We start from the raw sequence: 11,124 nt of genomic DNA on the forward strand, positions 1-11,124 counted from the left end.
AAAGTGTTCGGAAAAGTGTTTCCAATACAATTAAATCAATATGAATTTGTTTTATGTGCTCTTATTAATCATTAGGTAGTTAAGTTAGTTCATAAAATATGTCGTTTTCTTTGATTATATACATACACCTCAATAAGTTATATAAGATTGATGCTTATCATTAAAGAATATGATATATTTTATGTTATTAACTTAATTATTTAATAGATGGATGAAAATACACGGAAAAGTTTGTTCAAAATTTAAAGCAAAAGTGTCTATTTCGATTACTTATTAGGAGTTGGAATGTTCAACTGAAACAAAATTTAGTTTGAATTCCTAAACAAAATATCCTTACAAGTTTAATAATGTAGCTAGCTATATATTAAGTCTTGAATAAAGTTAGAGAGTAAAATTTTCAAATGATCAATGGAGCAAAAGTTATTTTAATTGTTTTGTCTCAATTAAATCACTTAATTTATTGGTTAGCATATCTCAAAGATTATTATTTCCGCATTTGTGAATTAAAATTCATCGAAAATCTTGGTTGGCATTGTTAGTTTAAATTTCTATTTCATACACCATCTAGTAGTCATGTAGGCATTGTTTTAATAATAAAACTTAAAATGGAAATATGAAAATCCATTGAAATCTTATTTCATATTTCGGTAATATCTAATTTTCTAAAGCGTGATATTACAAATTAAGCGATTTTATTGATATAAAATTAGGAAAAATGACGGTGCTTCATAAATTTCTTATCTTGAATGACATTTGAAAATTCACTCTAAAATCAGAATACATCAATTAGTAACTTATTTACGTATTTGAATTAAAGTATTGAGATTAACAATAAACAATTTATTTATTTGATAAAAGAATATTGATAAACTTTTCTTCTTCTAATATAAAAAAGAACTCTTTTATTTTTGATAAAAAATTATAAATTTTGAAGTATCCTTCTAAAGAAAAGGAGAAACGACATATACCTATACATAGTGAACAGAAAGTTAGGAATTTTATTTTGGAAACAATACTTTAAAGAATTAAAAAAAATATCAAATTTGAAGTGTTTTATAAAGTGAAAACTTATAAGCTAAGAATGATCAACTATGATTTTAAGTTGATTTTGTCTTATAAGCATAGTTTTAGTGTTTGCTATACACGTGGATAAGCTAAAAGAGTACTTATAAGCAATTTATTTTTGTGTTTTACCAACATAAATCATAAGCAATTTTTGGTGTTTATCAAACAAAAGGAACTGAGCCTTTATCTTCAAAAAGTAGTATAAGGGTGGCATTGTCTCTTTTTATGAAAGAGCACTTCTAATGATCTCATGGTAAATTCAAAAAACATACTTTCGTTTCAAACTATTTATCACATTTCTTTTTTACATGTTTTTTCTACAAAAAATATTAACTAAGATAAACTTTGATTATTTTAATCTTATTTGTTATACAGTACTTGAGATATAATCACTCTATATTGAATATTTCTACTATATGTTATCAACCTATAATTAAGATTCTTGGAGCTTTCAAGAACAATTAACATTAAAGATAAAATACGGGAAATGACAATCAATTTATCTCAAATTTCTAACATAATAATTAATTTTAAATAATTAACTTTTAAACGATAAATAATTTGAAACGGAGAAAAATAAATACAAAGGGATATAATATTCGTAGTGTAAAAGGAAAGATTGAGCATGACTAAACAACAAATCCTTCCAAAAAAACATTCATCATTGACATGTCAGATAGAGTGCTCGTTAAATAGTAGTGGTACTATACTATATATGTGTACCAGGCTAATTCAATTGCAAATGTACTTTCAACTATTTTCATGGGTTGGTTTAAAATTTCGATTTAATATGATCACAAAAATAAAAACGAAGAAAGTAATGAACAATATTATATTTTTAAAATATGGTTGAGATGGAGTTAATATCACATATGGTCATCTAAGTATTGAGAAGATCCACTAGAGTTAATTTTAAAATTTTCTTTCCAATATGATCATTCAACTATTGAAAAGATTTCATTAAAGTCACTTTTAAATTTTTCCAATTCTTATATCCTAAAAAGAAGCAGCGTCTCTTTATCTCAATAAATTTCTTAGTTAACATGCCGCATCATATTAATTTCTTATATTTGATGTCATGTATACGATAAAACCTAGACTAATTTTGAATACAAAAATACTCGTTTAGTTTTAAGTATATGTCTATCTAAGGTTTAAACATTTAAAATTGAAGTCTTATTGTCGTAGCGAGAAGGTTTTTAATTTTGGTGCAATTATTAATTAATTTAAGTATAGAAAATATTTTCTTTTTTGTAAATTTTGAATGTGAATTTATATTCCTACAAATTAAATAATTAATCCATTATCAAATGTTTGAATAAAGCATATTACAAATAAAATTATACAGTATATTTTTTAAAGTAAATAATTACTTGACATAAGTCCTTAAACTTCATACAACAGTGTCACTAATTAGGGGTGTACATGGCCGGGTTGGTTCGGGTTTTTCAAGTATCAAACCAAATCATTTGTGTCGGATTTTTAAATTTATAAACCAAACCAAACCAATAAAACTCGGGTTTTTCAACCTCGGGTTTTTTCGGGTTTTTCGGTAAAGTATTCATACAAACATATAATTTACTTGTATTTCAAATATTTCTTTAGTCCTACCAAAATACAACTATTTAAGATGTTTCTTAAAAATATAACACAATATGATATGATTAATGACACTAAAATATCCAACAAAAATAATAATAATGAAATCGCGTAAAACAAATATTGCAAATTAACAAGTCATAATGAAAATGATCATAATTTAAAAGTACTAAATCATGCTAAAATTAAGTTTAATAAGTATTAGTTACATGACTAAATATTAAAGGAAATTAAAATTAGATTATGTATTTTAATTGTCTAAATCAATGTAAAACTAAAGAACAAATATTCAATATTATTGTCATTCTTAGTGTTGAATTGATTTTCTTTTTGCATGAGTATTAATTTGATTTTGATTTAAGCTTTATTATAATTACCAACATATGTGGACTATAATCTTTATTTGCCCATTCATAATTCTAAGTTTCAAACTTGAAATAATATATTAAAAGATAAAAACTATGAAAAAGTATAAGAAATATTTAAAAATTATATCAAAGTAAATATTTTTATGTATAAAATAAAATTTTAAAATTATATATATAATGTCGAGTTGGTTTGGTCTCGGATTGATTTTTTTTAGTTAAAACCAAACCAACCCAAATATAGTCGGGTTTTTTTTTTCAAAACCAAACCAAGTCAAACCAAATCACTAGTCGGGTTTTTTTTTGGGTTGACTCGATTTGCGGTTTGATTCGATTTTCGGTTCGGTTTTGTACACCCCTATCACTAATTTTTTTTTTCCTTGTTGAAATCTTTGGTTGATATGCTTAAAATTAAATAGATCAATTTCATTTTTTTATTGTGTATATAAAATTCACATATAGATTTTGTACTGCATAACATAAAAATAAGAAATTGATCTAACATGACATGTCAACCAAGAAATCACATAAGAAAAAGAGGTTTGTATTATGAATATTACTTCCAACGCCATAAAGCTACAATGAAATGGTCTTATTAAGAAGAAAAAATAAATTATAAGTGACTTAAATAAAATCTTATTAATATTCAAATGATGGAAGAAAATTCAAAAATAACTTGAGTAAAAATTTCGGTGAAAGGTAACTATTTGATCATGGCGATAGTTTCATTGTTGTAGGCCGTGGTGGAGCCACCTTATAGTCAGGGGTTCATCCAAACTCCCTTCGGCAGAAAATTATATTATTTATACATGATTAAAATAAATTTTTAGATATATATAGTAGATATCGAACCCTCTTCGGCTCTTTATGTGTCTATTTCTTCAAATTTCGAACCACCTAATTGAAAACCCTAACTCTGTCACCGATGGTAGGAGGGCCCCAATATCAATTAGGTGCATGTGTGGCGTGGTGGCACAGTGGCCTAGGCTACCAGCAAAGGAGTTTTGAGTTTCTGTATCTAAAAGAATGCATGCTGATGTTGATGTTGATGTAGTGATGAGGGTACAAAATTACAAGTGCTCAACCACATTCTATTCAGTGAACATTCTTCTTTATTTGATGTAGCTATATCTCTTTTTTTCCTTCTTGGGAAATACTATTTTTTTTTTCAAATTTTGGAGGGAGGGAAGGAGGGGGGAAAATAAACCTATTTCCATTATAGTGTAAGCAAGACTTTTTGTTTGAAAATACCCGTGAAGTGTAAATTGGGTTATTTGTCCTCAATTATGAAAGTATTAATTATGGAGAGATTATTATGAGAAATTTTTTGTAAGTACTCGTAGTTATTGAAACTTTATAAAACTCTAAAAAATGTGATTAAACAATTACAAGATGTATTCGATTCTATTTAGGATTTTTGTAGACTAATCTATCATAAATCCTAGTGTATGCGGTATGCCTATATAAAGGGTATTATATTTCTTTAAAGAGATTCGGTAAACTCTTGGGATATTCATAAAGAAATCAAAATATGTATGATAATCAAATACTTAAAAAAAAAAAAATCCATAAATCTTTTCATGGAGATCAAGTCCAAATCATACTAATTTGAGAAATATGTAACTAACAACCCTGGAATTACGGAAAAATCTTAGAAGAGAAAAATCAAGGAAATAAACAGATTTATACCCACAATGTTTATCAATAAAATTATGTTTCTTCATAATTTTATTGTCTATAGTATTATTTTATGCAGATTTATTGGTTATTCCATCTTTGATTATGCATAAAATAATATATGAATTCCTCCTAACTTGTACTTGTATAATTATATGTGTGAATTTCTATGTTGTAAATTAAATATTATATTAATTTTATACATGAATAACTTAACTATCAAACGTGATATTATTGAGAGTGTTAGTTTCCGAACTATCACTTAATGGTTAGGGAAACACAATTCGACTAATTTTGTATGGTGTTGTACTACACTCTCTTTTGTTAAAAGTTCTACCACAGACAAAATTGTCACTGTATAAATTGATTTATTCTCCACCAAGACATCTGACATCTTCATCTCCACCTTCTTAGGCGTGGTCTCGTCTCAGCCATGTCGTCAATAACTCCGACTTGACAGGAGAGAGTTTTGAGTTTTAAAGAAATCAATTGAGAAATTTTATATATAAAAGATTAATATGACTTGTTATATGTGTCAGGTGGAGGATCTAAAAATATTTGTAGACAAACATTTAGTCTAGTCAATGCTTAGATGTGTTTCATAATAATTATTTGGTGATAGTTCCTTCATTTAACTTCTGTGAAAAAATAGGCGGAAGCTATCAAAAAATAATAATAATTTTTTTAAATAAAAAACCCGACCAAGTCCCCAAGGTTTTTTTAAACGAAAACCGAGGGGCTCGTCGATTTTTTAAGTGGAAAATTGGGGTTGAGTAGTATAAATTTCAAATTTAAAACACCAAAAGTATTTTATCAAATATATGGTCTAGTGATAGAATTGTTCAATGTCGTAGTAAAATACCTGGGTTCAATTACAAGCTATTACTTTATGAATCTCATGAAAAAACGACCAAATCTATGTTGTCCATGGTCTTTTTATTTAAGAAAATCTACGCAGTCAGTCGATTTTAAAAAGAAATAAATTAATATCACTATTTTAATAATAAAATTGACGGATATTCCTTAATTTTAACCGAGATAATCCGTTGGTTTACTTAAACCAACACATCACTTACTGACATAGTTGAGTCCATCAATTTTAGAGAAAAACTGAAATTATCTATCGATTTTGATCCTCGATTTTAAACGTTTCTTTAGTAGTGATCAATCCGATGGTATAGAATGCTTTGACGCATATTAAAATTGAAATTCACTTCAAGTTTTTTTCTTCAAGTGTCTTCACTAAGTGCATGCATATTTATAGTTTTTTTTTTGTACACAATTTGTTTAAATGCCGCACTACTTGTCATTTGTCAACTTAATTATCGGAATAATCACACCTCCAAAAGGTAATTTAGCAATACAACTATTAAAATGCCTGTAACTGAGATTAACAGCAAAGGAGGGGAAGTAACATGTAAAAAGGTACAATTAACTCTTTAACCTTTTAACACAAAAAAACAAACTTTTAAAACACATTATTATAGGATGAAAAGGAAAAAAAAAAGAAGTAAAAGTTCCTTTAGTTCCAACTAACCAGTTTTAATAATAACATAAAATAAACGACAAAATTTGCACTTTCTCCTTCTCACAAAACCATGCATATACTCAAATATAGGGAACAAACAAAGAGTACATTGTTAGGAGGTTAGCTATAGATGTAACATTGTGGTCCAATTTATTGTTAGCCATGCCAGTCTATATTTGTTTTTAACTTAATTAGTTTTTTTTTGTGAGTGTAGTGAAGTACTTAATTATCTGTAAATCTAGGAAATGAATTGTGAACAATCCAAACAACATTTTGCATATTGAGGAAGGTGTAGATTGTAGTAAGAATTTAAATTTTATTAGCTAGGTGATGTTTGTTTACACTCACTCGTAACAAAAAATGGTGGAAATTTTATCATGAAGATGAAAAAACTATAGTCTCTTGTGTTTTAGGAAATTTAATCATTGATACGTATCTCAATAAAACAATTTATGTATGTACATAGCATGATTATTTTGGATGAAAATTAGTTAAACATTTTCGATAAATGTGACTCCACCACTGCCCACTCGTAGCAAATGTTTGAAAAGTATTGATTGGTGAGAAGTAAAAAGGATATGGTTTAGTTGGTCTGCCTGCTTGCCTAAAATGAAAATCCTTACTAGCCAAAGTAAGATTTCTTTTTTCTTTTGTTTTTCACCACAGCCAACAAAATCAATAGTGTTTCCACTTATTTTTTATCGGCGTGATTCGAAAGCTCAACCTATGGATCGATGGTGAAGACTGAAGATGCTTAACCACTTAAGCAAGCCTCACTAATTATCTATTAAAAAGTTATATTTTAGATCTTATACTTTCTAAAAATCTTTTACTCATATTAAAAAAAAACTCATTTCAATAATAAAAAATATAGAGAATTTTAATACCTTTTTATTTCATTTTACATAATAAGGAGATGGCCCTTGCATGATGAAATTTGGCAAGTGGCTGAAAATCAACACCACCTACAATACTACAATAAATTATAAAGAACGATATGATCAGTAAAAATTCATATAATCAACTATATGTACTAGTTATTTAGCAAGCGGAAAAGGACCACAAGGGTAGCCACTTCACTGCACAAAAAGCCGCTATCAACAGTGTAAACTCCAAACAAAGAAACCATAACCAAGCATGACTAAAGGTGACTCCTAGTGGTTTGACTTCACAGTCATAACTTTCCTCCAACTTTGGGCCATGCTAGGGCTAATTTTCATCTTTCTCACACACACAAAGTAGAGAGTAGGCCCTTAAATTTCATCACATAAAACGACTTTCCTTTGCCATTAATGGAGAACATAATCATTAGGCTTTGAAGGTGAGTGAAATTGCCATGTGAAAGACCTTATCTTAAGTCAAAAAATATTTCCCCTAACCTAATATTACCTCGCAAAGATTAGATTAGTCTAACTAAATTCGTTCTTCACTTGTCCCTCTGTCCATCTTTACTTATCCACTATACTAAAAATAGTTGTCCAGTAATACAGCTTGTTCAGTTTGGATAATCAAGAGATAGTTAACCCTTTTGTGTCTATTTTATCCTTACTATTCAATATCTAATACATTTTTCAAAGCATTACATTTAATATATTCAAAGGATAATTTACCCCTATTGTTTATTCTTTCTTAATAGTTGATAACTATTATTGGACATAGGGATATTTCATTAATAGAGTTAGGCTATTGAGTTCTTTGTTTAAATCTTTTTGATGATTAGATAGGTAATTAATAAAGAAAGTAATTGAGGCATGCATGTGACTTCTTCAAATATATTCATAATCACCCATTTTGAATTATTTGGGAGTGCGGTAAGAAATTTTGAGAATGATGAGAACAAAAAAAGATTTCAAAGAAGGTCCCATAAATATAATTACAACTCATGTTATATCATAAATAAAGTTGCTTTAAAGTGAAGATATATTGGAGTGGAAAATCCCACCTCCATGAGTTTCCAAAGTTTTATTTTTATTATTACTAACTAGTAGACAAGAAAATGATTTGGACCTTCTAAAGTAGGTATAAATTAAAAAGGGGTGGAAACTAAATTGACAAGGTTGTTGGGAATTACTCCAAATATAATTGACATGCTTAGCTAATGGAAAAGGGAAAGGAATCACTATGTTCTTATTTTCCTATTTATAATCATTACACATATATCATCTTTGGGAGGTGATTAAATTCTATTTGCCCTTTGGGTTACTCAAAATTACCTCTTTTTTCCTCTTATATTAAATAGATGAATTAGAGTATGGATGATTAAGTCTAATAGCATGCAAGCATGTAAGAATGCTAGAGTAGCATTTTCATAGATGTGGAGAAATATAATTGATCTAAACATAACACCTATATAATTAAGTGAAGCTTTTAGTAGCTATAGATAATGGAGAATAAAAAGTGTTCCCTGCCAATACACTCACCGCAGGTTTAATTTCCATCTAACTAAACAATTAACTTTAAGAATCAACACATCGAAATGAAAATGTGTATCACTTAACCAAGTGTTAAAAAGTACGTATACAAGACATGTGTGTTATATTTATTGATTTGATATAAACACTCTGTATAAATATGTTTTAACCCAATAAAACTAAAGACTTCTCTGACCTTGTAATAGCACCAGATGTCAACTTGGGTAAAAATGGTTAAAAGTTAAACAACTTCTAATTTCACCATGGTGGACTTAAGTGAAAAGTCGGATAAAAAAACACTACTTACCAAGGTGAATTAGCTTTTAGCACAATATCTCACAAGTATTTTCTGGAAGATTAAATACACAATCTTCTCATTTGTCCTGGCTTTAGTGGACATAATTATCTAATACCTATTGTTGATGGAAGGTGATAGATATTCTGTGAAATTAATCGAGGTGCACAATAGCTGATCCGAACACGACAATCATAACAAAAAAAGATTAAATACACAATCAGAATATCTCTATATAGGAATCGAGTGGTCAAACAAAAACACTCCTATTATTGACTAGGACTACAAAACTACATCAAGTTCCCTCTTGCTATCTTTCAAAAGACACATTATGTCTTCATGGAATTCAGCTAATATGTACAATTTCAAGTAAGGTTGCATGAATTCCATTAACAAGTCCAACCTAACGACCAAAACTTCAAACTAATAATCATTGATATTAAGAAAATATAAGTTTGTTCACTTTTTCCTATTCTTTGTATACTGGACTAAGCGCTAAGTCTACTTAATCATCACAACCTTCACTTCCCCACTTTGGCTACTTTTTCTGCTCAACCTTTCAAAGCATATAATCATAAAACGTTGCCATTGTAGGTCACTCATAGGGTTGTTTGAAAAAAAAGTTGTAGGGACATTAAACATACACCCATGGGAGTCCCTATGATCACTTGAATTCCATCATCCTTGAGTTCTATTTGACCATGGTTCACTGTTATAAGAGGATCATCAATCTGTGAAGTTGCATAAAGTGGGAGCACGATTTATCTACAAGTGGAACCAAACAAAGTATCTAGAGACAGTCCACACAATAATGATAAAAGAGAACTGACATAATGAGTAGAATGAAAATCTGTACAGGATATATGAACTTAAACGTACATATGCAGCATCCTATGATACTGAACAGAACATTTTTAGGTACTAATAAATAAATAGTAAAGCCTCTGAACAGATTTTGAACAGAGAGCTTATTCTGTTACTGTATAGTAATTACATCTTAGAGCCCCCTTAATAATGCTGCATTAAACTCAGCTTGATCTCGAAAAATACAAAGGAAGAGAAACCGAAGCAAAGTTTATAATGTAATGCGATGAAACCATCAGGTAGCAATGCAGCATTCTTACTACCACTTTGTTAGTTTTCCAACTGAACAAATGTTTCTACGTTTCACGTGCAAGAGCAAGGGGAAATGAAGAGTAGATTGCATAAGATACTTATACCTGCACAAAAATTAAAACTAAATTTTGGTAAAATAAAAATGTTAAAAACAATGTATGATATACATTAACAAGTTGAATGCCATCTCACTGTTGACAAATGCTAATCATGTTTTGGCTAAATTTACGCTTTTACCAGGACACAGAGGCACCATGTCAAAGCGAACCTCAAGATAGAGTATCCATAAGTCTGAGCACTGATCGTGGGGGGTAGATTGATCTCGCTAGACTGACTTAATTCTTCAGTCAGTATGATCCCTGAAATGTGTAATTTCGTTAATAAAGATGGTCTCATGACTATAGCTGAAGATCCAAAAAGATAACAGCAACGGAGACTCCAAGAACTCATATAAGGAGAAGAAGAAGAGGAAATCTATTTTGCAAAGCAAGACTGCTATGCATGCATATAGCATCGATCCAGTTCAACAGTCACCTGCATATAGAGTTTTAAAGCCACTACTTACATGATAAAGGCTGCTACAGTGAAGCAGGTTATTCCCACGGAGAAGTGAATGCAAAAAGTTCTCAAGAAGTTATACCAATGTATTAACTACACTGGTAAGATAGATTCTCAAATGCAATGCATTATGAAGTATGAAACTAGGTCTGGAGAATCAATTAGAGTCTGTTTCACCACTCACATGTTCTCCTACTTGTGAAAATTATTCTGCTTGAACTCTTCAAAAAAGTCAACAGACGCTTGTCGTGTTCTCCAAAAATACAAAATAGTGTGTATTTTTGGAGAATCTGATGAATGGGTGCAGCATCTAAAGTGAAGAGTCCATGCAACTTAAGTGAAAACCATGCTCCATGTAGCTACTTCCTCAGCATACAGGCAGTACTTTTGACAATAGTTCTTTAAAATGAAAGCTTGTACTAGTGAAATATTGCTAATAGATGAAATATGAGAACCAATGACCTACATATGATTTACGGAATCTTCAAGAAAATAACTCCATAGAGTAAT

Source organism: Solanum verrucosum, unplaced genomic scaffold, assembly GCF_900185275.1.
Source record: "Solanum verrucosum unplaced genomic scaffold, falcon-dt-bn FXZP01000199.1, whole genome shotgun sequence".
NCBI lineage: Eukaryota > Viridiplantae > Streptophyta > Magnoliopsida > Solanales > Solanaceae > Solanum > Solanum verrucosum.